This window comes from Anabrus simplex, chromosome 1 (assembly GCF_040414725.1).
Source record: "Anabrus simplex isolate iqAnaSimp1 chromosome 1, ASM4041472v1, whole genome shotgun sequence".
Lineage (NCBI taxonomy): Eukaryota > Metazoa > Arthropoda > Insecta > Orthoptera > Tettigoniidae > Anabrus > Anabrus simplex.
Genome location: NC_090265.1, coordinates 1,044,579,028 through 1,044,592,236, shown reverse-complemented (window position 1 = coordinate 1,044,592,236; position 13,209 = coordinate 1,044,579,028). Strand labels below are relative to the sequence as shown.

The following is a 13,209-nucleotide window of genomic DNA, read 5'->3' as shown; positions in this document are numbered from 1 at the left end:
TACCCATCGTCAGGGCCGAATGTAACTACCGCAACGCCTCTGGGCCAAAACAAATTTGCCGCCACCCTCTTCCTTATTATTGATAAGACAAAATTGCAATTACTATTATTTTCATATAATGAATAAAGTAATACAGTAGAATGCGTATAAGGTAAAATATCAATCATTAATACTGTTAAATACGAATAATTGTTATAGTAATATTAATAATTCAGCTGAGAGAGGAGACGGCTGTCAACTCTGCACAATACGCTACCCCGACATTAACACGTAATCACGATTAGAGTGGAAATTCTCATGCTCCGTTAACCACTGACTGGCATCATTGAGGCCAGATTTTGCAAATTTTGATGTCCCTCCAAAATATTTAAAAGAATCACAAGAATACATCGTTGGCTGCAGGAATGAACCAGATACTCACGTATCGTAATGTCTCCATTTAAAAGCTTCTTTAAAACAGCACTTTTGCCAAAAATCGCGAATTGTTTGGATACATTCGCACAGAATTACAGAAATTGTCCTAATATACTTCACTCCACTTTTAGGATTGTAATCTCTAGTAATATTATTCATAAGCCAAAAATAAGGGTAATAGTTTGGTTTAATAATATCTTCTCTTAGTACTAGATCGTCTTCACGATTTTCACTTACACTTCCAACAACAGACTAATGGAAATGCAACTAAAACTGGACGTACACTCATGAAAGTTTTATGTGGGGGTACCATTACTTTTATTTCCGTCATTGCATGAAAAGAAATTGTTTGAGTTATAGTTTGGATCCTGTGGAAAAATAAGTCTAATTTTGGTGTCTGAGGCGCAATTCACATTCTCTCCTCTTGTCTTCTGCTAATCTACTACAATTTGCGCCACTTACTGTCATCGTTTTCGACCATACATGTTGTGTACGTAACATGAAAAACACTTAGTAAAATTATCTCGAAATTAATAAGAATGGCTTTTAGTTTCACGGACTTCTCCAGAAGTCCTAGTATTATGGGAAATTAGCGGCCTGTCCGATTTACTCAATACCACGCGGTTGTCTCTGCCCGCTTGAATTAATTGCAGTCCTAATTGATACACATATACAGAACCAAGGGGGCTGTGTTTCAACATCGTGGTGGTATTTATAATATTATTACCGACAGCTTTCTCATAAGTGGAACGAAAATTCTGTTATTCATATCAGCAGCTTTCGCTTTTGAATACCAAGAAAGTGCGCGTTTTCTAAAAACTCGTTTTCAAACTATTAGAGCTTTTCGTTTTTGTCGCCCCATATTTTTGCCGTCCTGGTCTCGGGCCCCATAAGGCGCATGCCCGAATAGGGCTTTCCGCATCATGGTTGAAACCAGGAAAATCGCCAGAAAAACACCAGAACATTGCATACAAAAGCAAAAAAAGAATAACGTGTGTGAGTTGCGCAATAAAGAAACAAGTAAATCGCACTCATAATTTCTGCCCAATCTGTAATGTTCATCTCTGCTTTGTTGCAGGACCGAATTGGTTCCAAGAACACCATGCCTAAAACGTTATTGTTGAGAAGTTTAGTGAATAATCTGTACAGAAGTAGTGAACAATAAATGTAGAATATTCCCTTAAATGAGCAATTTTCTTTTCCTGAAATTCCGCCAATGTGTTACCTTTAATGTACATAGGCCCGGTTTCATCAACACATGTTAGTTCTTAACAAGGTGTTAAATAATTTTAAAATACAATTTAAGAAAATTTGCGTTTCATCGACAACTGTTAACGTTAACATATGTTAAACTGCGTATTAAAGTTTACATCAGCCGTTTCCCATGTTAAATGGCTAACATTAGTATTTAGCAACCTGTTCCAAAATGGCTGCTGTGAATCTCCCTTTAGATGCAGAATTGCTCTATTTAGATCTTTTACACAATAATCCTAATCGAAGAAGAGTTCAGCTACGTAATGACTTTGAAAATTTGACGGATGCAGAATTTCTTCATAGATACAGGTTGGAATATCCTATGAAGAGAAACTTTCTACAATGTGCAGCTACTGATAACGTTACGATTTTTTGCTACTGGTTCTTTTCACATAGTGGTCAGAGACAATGCTGTAATTTCTAAAGCCACTGTTAGTAGAGTTGTTTGTCGAGTGTCTGCAGCAATAGCATCCATGATAAGGATGTATCTAACATTCCCTTCAGTAGAAGAACGTCAGCAAATTATCCGCGACTTCTATGAAATAAGCCGTTTTCCTGGTGTTCTAGGTGCAACAAATTGCACACATGTAAGAATTCAGTCACCTGGAGGCAATAGGGCCAAAATATATCGTAATCGAAAGGGATATTTCTTTGTTAATATTCAGGTGATTAGTGATCGTAACCTCCAAATCAGGGATATAGATTTTAGGTGGCCTGGTTTTGTACACGACAGTACAATATTTAATAACTCCCATACCAGAGCACAGTTTGAAGTGGGGACAATTAAGGAAGGGATTGTGTTAGGTGATAGTGAATACCCACTAAGAAAGTAGGCCTATCGGTTAACCCCATTGAAACCCTCGCGCGGACTTTCTCCCATGCCTCGTCCTTTTATCTTCAATCCATCTGTGCGCTTGCATTCAATAACTTCTCTATATTTACTAATTCAATTAACTCTTTTTTTGAAGGAGGGAAAATTAGAACTACGAATCCGTTTCACTCACGCGCCATATATAACAGCTGTACTCAAACAAAAGCGCATCGGAGCGCGCTGTAAAACAGCATGTTCGTACCACTGCCTCCTTGATTCGCACCAGTTCGCAATTTTGGGAGAGTTAACAGTCGATTAGTTAACATTTCACAGGAACAGTTTGATGAAACGCAAGAAACCTAACAAGATGTTGAATTTGTAACTCAGTATTAACTAACTACTTGTTGGTATATATTTAACATGTGTTGATGAAACCGGGCCATAGAGACATAAGTTATATGTCCCAATCATTTTTTAGAAAACGCTGACGTTTTTTTCAAAACAAATTATTTCATAATTTCAGTTGGCCCCAAATAGATAAGTATACCATAAAATGGCATGCATATATGCAGCAGTTTCCCGTGTACTTCAAAGGGGTAAACTGTTATTCTGATCATGATTATTATAAACTGTGATCTACTTTCATTTAGAATTTAGTCAATATGTTACCATGTTAACCATTTTTCCATTGCAGATTGTATGTTAAAAACTCATCTTCTCCATCATCATCATCATCATTGTCATAATCATCATATTATTAATCATGCCTATACTAACGTATGGGATAGGAATCATATGGCCATAACTCACAGGAAAACATCTGTCTGCACTAGAAAGCGTAAAAGTGCTATACATCGAAAGAGCGATCAGCGTATCAAAGATTACAAGATCGCGACTCCTCTACCTACTCGAACGAGAATCACTCTTCGTTGAAGACGTCAGAACACGTTTGCCTCTATCCAACACTAAAGCCTCAGAAAAACCATTAACATCACTCAACAAAAAAAAAAAAAAAAAAAAAGTGAACCTCCAGAATTCTGTGGAACTGGGACCATGTTATATCGGGCCTGCACAACATCGAACTGTGAGATGAGGCACCTGTTTACCAGATTGGCAGTACCTGGTTTTCGCCTTATTATTTGTACAAAACTCATCTTACCATGAACTAACAGAGATGTATGAATGTAAACTATGTAGGCATACTTGTGAACGGTACCACTTAGAACTCTGCAGCAAGCTACCTGTATTTCCTTATACAGATGGTTTGTAACTATGGTGGTGTAATGAAGCTGTAATACAATGTAATGTTGTTGCAACTCTGCAGCAAAAGAACAAAATCAATGAAAGGTTATGCAAAACAAGGCGCAAGTGCGCAATATTAGTGCATCCTTCCTGCACTTTTATGATTATTTGGCTGCAATAAAAGTATTATTATATTAATTTGTAAGAATAGGCCATCTAACCTATGTCAAAGAATGTATTTAAGTGTAAAAGGGAGCCATGATTCTTAACTTCGCCACTTTTAAAGGCACAAGTACTTTTTTAAATTATTTTGCTAGGAGTTTAACGTCTCACTAACTCATCGAAGGGTTTCGGCGAAGCAAGTATAGGAAAATGTTAATATTGGGTAAGAAGCGGCCATGACCTTAATTAAGGTACAACCCCAGCACTTGCCTGGTGTGAAAATGGGAAACCACGGGAAACCATCTTCAGGGCTGCCAACGGTTGGGGTTAGAACCTACCATCTCATGAATGCAAGCTCACGGCTAGTCGACGCTAACTGCACGGCCAAATCACTCAGTAAATAAATAAATAAACAATAAATAAGTTACATAAATAGCCCACTGTAACCGTTCGGTCTACAACATCGAAGATTACAGTGTAGTTGGACGTAACATGGCGTTTTATAAGTGGAATATTCTCCGGACCAAAGGGAGAGAGGAACACAAACTTAAAAGGAGAAACAACAGCAGATTTTGCATAGATTGAGAGCCCGAATTTGAACGAAATGTGAATATAGGTTGGTCGACATTTGGCCAAACGGAAGAATGCTTTCCCTGCCTACAGTAGACTGACTCCACAGTCTTAAGCTGTACTATGATTTTTGCTGTATTTAACGTAGAGGAGGTCAAGTTGATGTTAATGAATAATGTTCTTGGGAGATTTAAATTATGTAATTGAGCATATTCAGAACGAGAAGACTTATGGTCTATTAGAAAATTTATAAAGGTCGGATATGTTCAGGTAATTCTCAGAATGTCAGACTAACGTGGAAACAACTTGTCAGTGCGACAAGGTCACAGGAGAAGACATACGCAAATAAAATATCTGTTGTCTCTTTGTCTCTATCTTCGGTCAGAAGAATTACTGATCAATCACCGCTCGCTTACTCAACGTTTACATGCAGGACAGATTTGCAATTGCTGGAGCAGTCATTGTAGAGTGTGATACGACTGTGTGCTGGATTGTTGAGGAAAATAACCAAACACCAGTCAATGATACGTGAATTGTGCGGCGAGGCACTTTAATATTTACATGGATCGAAGATTTATTCCCAAGTGATACTGTAATAGTGTTAAGAAACCAAGTGAAGTGAAAGTGCCCTCTGTCATAATAATAGGCTCATTAATATGTTGCGTACCGATATGAGTCTCGTGCCACTGAATTATCTGAAGGGAAAGTGTGTGGCACGTTATACTCATTTCAAATTTTCAGGTCCATACAACGACGATGGAGGATGATATTATGGGAACTATAACTCGCACAATGTGTTATTAAAGCCCAATGTGGGCAAAGATGATGGCAAGTTGATTTTGAAACCAACTATGCGATCTACCTGATTTCATAGAGGCGAGGAGGGAGCAGATTAAAGGTAAGTGGCGAGTTTCACTTTACCATTATTATTGCATGCTATAGCTCAGTATAACTTCTTCTTTCTCAATTATTGTTTCCAATATTAATTAAAATAAGGCTAGACTTCGGTTATATCAGTAAGAGAAAACAGCTTGAGGGAATAAACAGAGTCCTCAACTAAGGATGAATGTTACATCGAACGCACGTTGTAGTTGCTAAATAATTCTTAATGAACGCGATAGCTGGAATGATTTGAAGAAACACAAGTCCTCAACGCTGATGACAAGTTGGATTTGAATTAAAACAGTTGTTATTAACCTCAAGTTGTGAATAATATGGACACAATTTCTTCTTATAATTGGAACTATCGATTTACATGCAGTGGCGGCTCGTGAAAAAATCGTCCTACGTGCTACAAAAAACAAGCTAAATACGCCGTTTTAAATCTGCATATTGCCATGATGAGCAACGCATACTTCAAACTTCGTAGTAATAATAATAATAATAATAATAATAATAATAATAATAATAATAATAATAATAATAATAATAATAATAATAATACAACTTTTCTCACAATTTATAACTCAGAACAAACAAAAACAACATTAATTTGGAAGCAGATGAATTCTTCGACAACTGTCTACGAGATAAATAATTCATTCGAGAAATATTGTTTTTACTAACCTAATGGCGCAACTTACATCAGTGCAAATAGAATCGTGGGAATATAGATCCCCACTAAGAACACTAATTTAATTTCACTTTATATACACTGCAGTGGATAAATAATTTGATAAATCTCCGTATAAACTTGAGCACTAACACAATGACAGAAAAACACGCACCAGTAATATAACCGCGAGATTAAAAACCGCACAAAGCAACTGAAAGAGCTGCCAACTGATTCATTGAGACCTCCCCTATTACCAGAGTAAATGTCCGGCTCCATGGCTAAATGGTTAGCGCGCTGGCCTTTGGTCACAGGGATCCCGGGTTCAATTCCCGGCTGGGTCTGGAATTTTAACCATCATTGGGTGTATGTGTTCTCTTCATCATCATTTCATCCTCATCACGACTCGCAGGTCGCCTACGGGAGTCAAATCAAAAGACCTGCATCTGGCGAGTCGAACATGTCCTCGGATACTTCCGGCACTAAAAGCCATACGCTATTTCATTTCACCAGAGTAAATTACATTGTAATGCGGGATCACATTTAGGGTCACTCAAAGATTCTTTGACTCACCTACGAATTCCTTATTTTTGACACAAAAGGAAGATGGATATTTTAATAAGCATGTGTGAGATAGATTGCCTCCGCTTACGCTTTACTTTCGAGGCCAGACGATGCTTCTCTCTAGTGGCAGACTCGCTTACCACGTTCAACATCACACGGTCGACTTGATGCGTCGCTCTAGCTAGCTAAGGAGCGCAGCGAGGGATCCAGTCGGCCGTGAACATCAAGGTAGCAGGAGACATCGAGTACTTCTACCCCCTTGCGGGAGAGGAAGTAACTATAGACGGGATCAGTGAAAGTTGATCCCGGTTTACGGTATACTCCGCCGGCTAGGGGGAGTGTTGCAAGCTTGGCTGCGCCTGCGTATTGCTTCCTCCAGGCTACAGGCAAGGGCTCACTTCACATGAGCACGAGCCTTGTTCCCCGGGAGAACGGCGCTAGGTGTTCGACAGATCTCGTCCTGATTTTCACAAAACACAAATTCATATCGTACTCAAAACGAAAAGGCACCAGGATAATTTTACTGTACATAAATAATATTCCTTACAGTTTCAAGCTACGTGCTGGAGCCCGGTAGCACGTACTGACCGGCCGCCACTGTTTACATGCCTTATTTTGGATAAGTTTACTTTTGAGTGATGATATGTGTAATAAAATGAAGAATATTACAGGCGGCGACAGGTTTAAAGTCTTCATGATGTGTAATTCAAATTAGCATCTGGTAAATTACTAACTGGGATGATTTATACGGAAATATGGATTGTAGGACGCAGTCTCCATAATGCAGTTTAAATGTGGTTAGTATGGGATGTGATATGTGTAGGTTCACCGTACGTCGAGGATAATGAGGTCTTCTGAATGAGTTGTTAATAGCGTTGCAAGCTACGGTTAATTGATATGGTATTAAAGTCTTCGAATAAGAGTGATGAATATGTGAATAAATTAGGCATCAGGAAGGCGTTAGTGTGAATCTGTAATATGTACCATAAGTGGATTAACAATAATTCTTCGCGAGTCATGTGCCAGATTACATTTATACTGGGTCTGTGTCATGGGTAAATAAAGATATGATACACGTTGATAATTTGCCAGGTCATATTTATACGTCTTCAGAAGGGATTTTAAGACATGAAATAATGAAAGTCATCTAAGTAAGAGCTGATTATAAAGTATGGGAGTTTGTAGGTGAGGTCATTTAATAATGATAATGATTGTGAATGACATGGGAGCCATTTTCTTGTGGCAGGAATATTATTCTTATGATAGAACAACGACTTATATTAAGCATATTCGAGGAGTATGATCTGTGCTTTGACTTAGAGGGAATTCCAGTTTGCAAGTTTTATTTCGACGTTCTTCTTATTATTCGTCTTCTTTTACCTCTTTTCCCACATCTATGGGGTCGCGGGTGCGAACTGTGTCGCACACGTAGATTTGGCCCTGTTTTGCGGCCGGATACCTTATCAGGGCGGATGTAATCACTATTGCGTGTTCCTGTGATGGCTGGTAGTGTATTGTCTGAATATGAAGAGCGAAGTGTTTGGGCAAACACAAACACCCAGTCCGCGGGTCAGAAGAATTAATGATTAACATACCGTACCCGGCCTGTTATCGAACCCGGGACACTCTGAACCTCAACCCTGACCATTCAGCCAATGTCGGACCTTGTTTCAACATTGCATGATCACATATTTATTTGTGGTCCATCTCGTTACTCCAGGCGTTCACATCGTGCATGTATCTATAATTATTTGTTTGGATATTGTCGTATTGTAATTGACGCAGAGGATAGGAGCGGATCTTGAATGACATTGACATTTTGAGCTGTGTTACATGTTTTGTCGTTACAGAGTCTACGACGTTGCTGTATTAGTATATGGGTAGAATTTCCGTTCAATCTACAAGTAAATGTTTGTATTTTATGAAGGTTAAGCAGTTGATTATTGATTTTGTTTATGAAAGGAGCAGCATACCAATGAACAGTACAAGCCGCCAAGCGTGATCGCTCACTTGCAAAGCAATAACAGACCTATGTAACGTTGTTTTCTCTTATCGCTGATGCTTTAGGAATTCATTATATATCTCTCTAGCTGTAATGAGTTTACTACTGATTGTAACTTCGCTTTCATTGAATCAATGTTCTGGAATTTTGGTAGGTAACGTTTATTTACCAGCTGCCTTTGTTGTTTGCGGCATCTTTTGTAAATCGGTCCATTATTGAAGCGATACAGTACGGTCCATCTTATGCATTGTTTAGAGATCCCATTGATTATGTGTTATTAGAGTTCCATCCACGCTATAATAAATTGTCATCACAAATGTTATTGATGGCGGTTAAATCTTTCCATATTAGTCAATGGGGAGTTGTTATTCAGTTTGTAGCTAGTTGTTCACACATCCATTACAAATCCACATCGTCGAATGTAAGAACAGCCACTTAGCCATCCATATGAATCACTATCTCCTTTGAGGTAATTATTATGTACTCTACCCTTGAGCAGGTCAGCAAAAAAACGAAACAAGAGAGAGATAACGAACGTACATACATAATTGCATGTTCATTATATAAGTTGATTTACGTCGCACCGACACAGAGAGGTCTTGTGGCGACCCTGGGGTAGCAAAGGCCTAGGAATGGGAAGGAAGCGGCCGTGGCCTTAATTAAGGTACAGCACCACCATTTGCCTGGTGTGAAAATGGGAAAGCACGGAAAGACATCTTCAGGGCTGCAGACAGTGGTATTCGGACCCACTATCTCCCAGATGCAAGCTCAAAGCTGCGCGCTCCTAACCACACGACCAACTCGCCCGGTGTGACTAAAGTAACCTGCACCACAAACCATATAAATAAATAAATAAATAAATAAATAAATAAATAAATAAATAAATAAATAAATAAATGTCCGACTCGTTGGCTGAATGGTCAGCGTACTGGCCTTCGGTTCAGAGAGCTCCGGGATCGATTCCCGGCCAGGTCGGTGATTTTAACCTTCTTTGGTTAATTCCAATGGCCGGGGGGCTGGGATTTTGTGCCGTCTCCAACATCCCTGCAACACCACACATAACACTATCCTCCACCACACTAACACGAAGTTACTTACGTATGACAGATGCCGCCCACCCTCATCGGAGGGTCTGCCTTACAAGGGCTACACTCGGCTAGAAATAGCCACACGAAATTATTATAAATAAATAAATAAATAAATAAATAAATAATATGAAACCGATTTTCTTGTATATTACGTCGCATTTCATATATTTACGTTCTTCAAAATGTGTGTGTGTAGTAGGGAGGGGGAGTACAACGTTACGATAATATACGTAGTTATTTGGAGCAATACGGCTGTCGATCAGTTCCACCATTCATGGGTTCAATTGTGGAATTAAGAATAGGGCTCAAGTTTTTCGTGCAACATGGCTGCTCAGAATCTACAGTAGTCTTCCAATGATTTCCGATTTACTTAATATTGATGGACGTAGGTCCCCTTCCGTAAATACATCACGCTTAATTGACCATATGCCGCAGGCTTTGGATCCTTTAATAGACCTCCCCATAGTGAAATAACTTTCGTATGCATTTCCAAAGAGCGATGCGACCTGGTAGTATATAATTTGCCTGCCTGCGTTGGCTAGCATCCATCTGTCATACTCATAGGAGTAAAATCCCTGCAATGACTTTAAGTAACATGTGTCCAATGGGTGAACATTGTGGCTGCTATGTGGTGGTATTGTGAGAAGGTGAATGTTTTGGGATCGACAAAATTTAACACCTCCCAAAGTCACATATGGTGAATGATTGTCAAGAATAAGTAGGGCAGGGTTTTCTGGAGTAGCTCTGATATGTTCTTGAAAATTATGGAGCTATTCGATAAAAAGCTCTGAGTTAATGCACCTAGAATGAGAACACATTCCGGTGGATTCAGGAAGTGCACCATTCAGTAACTAGGCCTTGATTCGCTTTCCTGGGAAATATTATGGCAGGTGGCATATAGTAACCAATAGCATGGAGACAGACAGCAGTTACTTTTGGTTACGTTCCATAGAGGCTGCTTTCCGGACTAGCTTCTTCTCTTTAACACCAAACACCTTAGACCGAGCGAGTTGGCCGTGCGGTTAGGAGCGCGCAGCTGTGAGCTTTCGTCCGGGGGAAAGTGGGTTCGAACCACACTGTCAGCAGCCCTGAATATGGTTTTCCGTGATTTCCCATGTCCACGCCAGGCAAATGCTGGGGCTATACCTTGATTAAGGCCACGGCCGCTTTCTTCCCACTCCTATGCCTTTCCTATTCCATCGTCGCCATAAGATCTATCTGTGTCGGTGGGACGTAAAGCAAATTGTAACATAAAATGAACCTCTTAGGCACAGGAACTGTAGATATTCCACTTTCATGAAAATATTAAACATACGGACTTGCTGGAAATGGTGCTTGCTATGCCAGATCGACAAGTTATCAAATAATCGGTTGATTACAGCCCGTCATTCTTGCAATGCTGGTCTGTCCTCAGTGAGAGTTTATGGGGTGGTGTGTTTATACGCCCAGTCATAGCAATGGCATCGAATATATGATGAATATTGTTGGTTGCACAAAACTGTATGCAAGTGTCCGCAAATAATTTAATGTTAAACCGTAGAACATTCCATCTCCATAGTAAGTCTCTGCAGGGCTGCGCTAATTCTGCTTCCATTACTCCATTAAAAACAGACCAGAACGTACCCAGTGATGAAACACAGTGGTCGCTCTCCAGACGTTTGCGAAGAGTAGATTCGGCTATTCCCACATCCTTAGTTACCTGCAGTTTTGAAATTCAGTCTGCCAGCATCTCTGGGTTGCAAAGCTTCTTCTTGGTGTTTGGCTTATACAGTATTCCTTAATAATATATCTAATAATAACGCTATATAGGTCTAATTTGTTCGATTTTTCAATTGTGTATCCTTAAGTACTCGTCGCTATAGTCATTCAACAGTGACTGATCATAACCATGCGTATGTAATTAACAAAATAATGTAATAACAAAAGAAGACGAATGGGGCAACAGTCTTCACTCACCGCACGCCGCTAGTTATATGCTGACTTTTGCCCCATATTAGTCATGCGACACAACCGTGACTAATGCTGCTATCTCTTGAAGATGCAAGAGGAGGAGATTGGTGATGGAACAAATTTTGTAATCATCTTGTCTGGAGCACTTCTTGAGGCAGCTGAAGACTTGCTCAGAATGGGACTAACATCATCTGAAATAGTAGCTGGTTATGAACTAGCTTTGGACAAAGCTTTAGAAAATTTGCCAACACTCACCTGCTATGAAGTTAAAGATTACCGAAATGAAGCGGAAATTATTAAGGGGCTCAAATCTTCTATTATGAGTAAACAGTATGGAAGTGAAGATTTTCTTACTAAACTAATCACTAAAGCTTGTGTGTCCATTTTACCAGAGAAAACCACTTTCAATGTTGATAATGTTAGAGTGTGCAAGATTCTGGGTTGCGGAGTGTTCAGCTCTGAAGTTGTACAGGGCATGGTCTTCAAGCGCAATGCTGAGGGGGATATCACCAAGAAGACCAACGCCAAGGTTGCTGTGTATTCCTGTCCTGTAGATATAATGCAAACAGAAACCAAGGGCACAGTGTTGATCAAGTCTGCAGATGAACTGATGAAATTCAGCCGTGGTGAGGAGAACATGCTGGAGGAACAGATTAAAGCCATTGCAGATTCTGGAGCCAGTGTGATAGTTTCAGGTGCCAAATTTGGTGACATGGCTCTTCATTATGTTATTTATACTTGTATATATCAACAAAGAAAAAGAAGTGTAATTACGCTATACTAACGATTTCTATCACGAAATCCTTAAATACTGAGACGCAAATGGAAACTTACCTCATATTTCCGATATAATTCAGCACAGTCCTGGAATGTCTTCTACAGTTCTCTAGCACAATAAGATACACATTATGATACTAACAGTCTTCCAAATTCTGCGAAATTTTTATAAAGTTTAAATATAGGACACTGTCCCGCGCGGACTTTTGCCCCACTCTACTGCCCATATTGACATTGCCTTGTTGTGTTATGGCCGACTGTGTCGCTTCTGTTCCCACAGTTGAGTGACACTAACCTTTCTCATAGTGGACAGACGATCTCTCGTACACAAAGTAAGACACATCTCACTTCTTCCGATCCTGAAATAGCTTATGAAGCTTTCCATTCGTATGAGCTCTTCTAATGAAAGACACCGTCTGTGAACAGGCAAGAGACGAGTCAAGATATTTGAGCTGTTTTGTGTGTATATGCTGCGCACTCGGTTCATAGAGAAAGGTCCCAAAATTAATCTGCTCCTTAGACGAGCGTGAGTGAGTAAGAAAACATACAGTAAAACACTTTGAAAAGTTACCGCGGCGCATTTCCGCATAACGGCACATGTAATGCAAGAAAATTACGAACATTTGCATAATTATGGAATTCACTCACAGCACCGCGCGTGTGTGTGTGCGGAGCTTAATAAAACGTCCATATTGCTCGTGTACACAATGAGAGCTGTGAGAGTGTGTCGTACTCCAGGCAGTAATTCTCTGAGACAGTATAATCTTTGAGTCAAGGAAGACTACATTTTCCCTTAGACTTTATGAATTTTCTCCGTAGGAGT

General features: G+C 39.6%; 1 pseudogene; it reads left to right on the top strand.

Annotated features, from left to right (window-relative positions):
- Positions 1-11,697: 11,697 nt before the first annotated feature.
- Positions 11,698-12,393, top strand: LOC137496974 (T-complex protein 1 subunit theta pseudogene; annotated as a pseudogene).
- Positions 12,394-13,209: the final 816 nt, after the last annotated feature.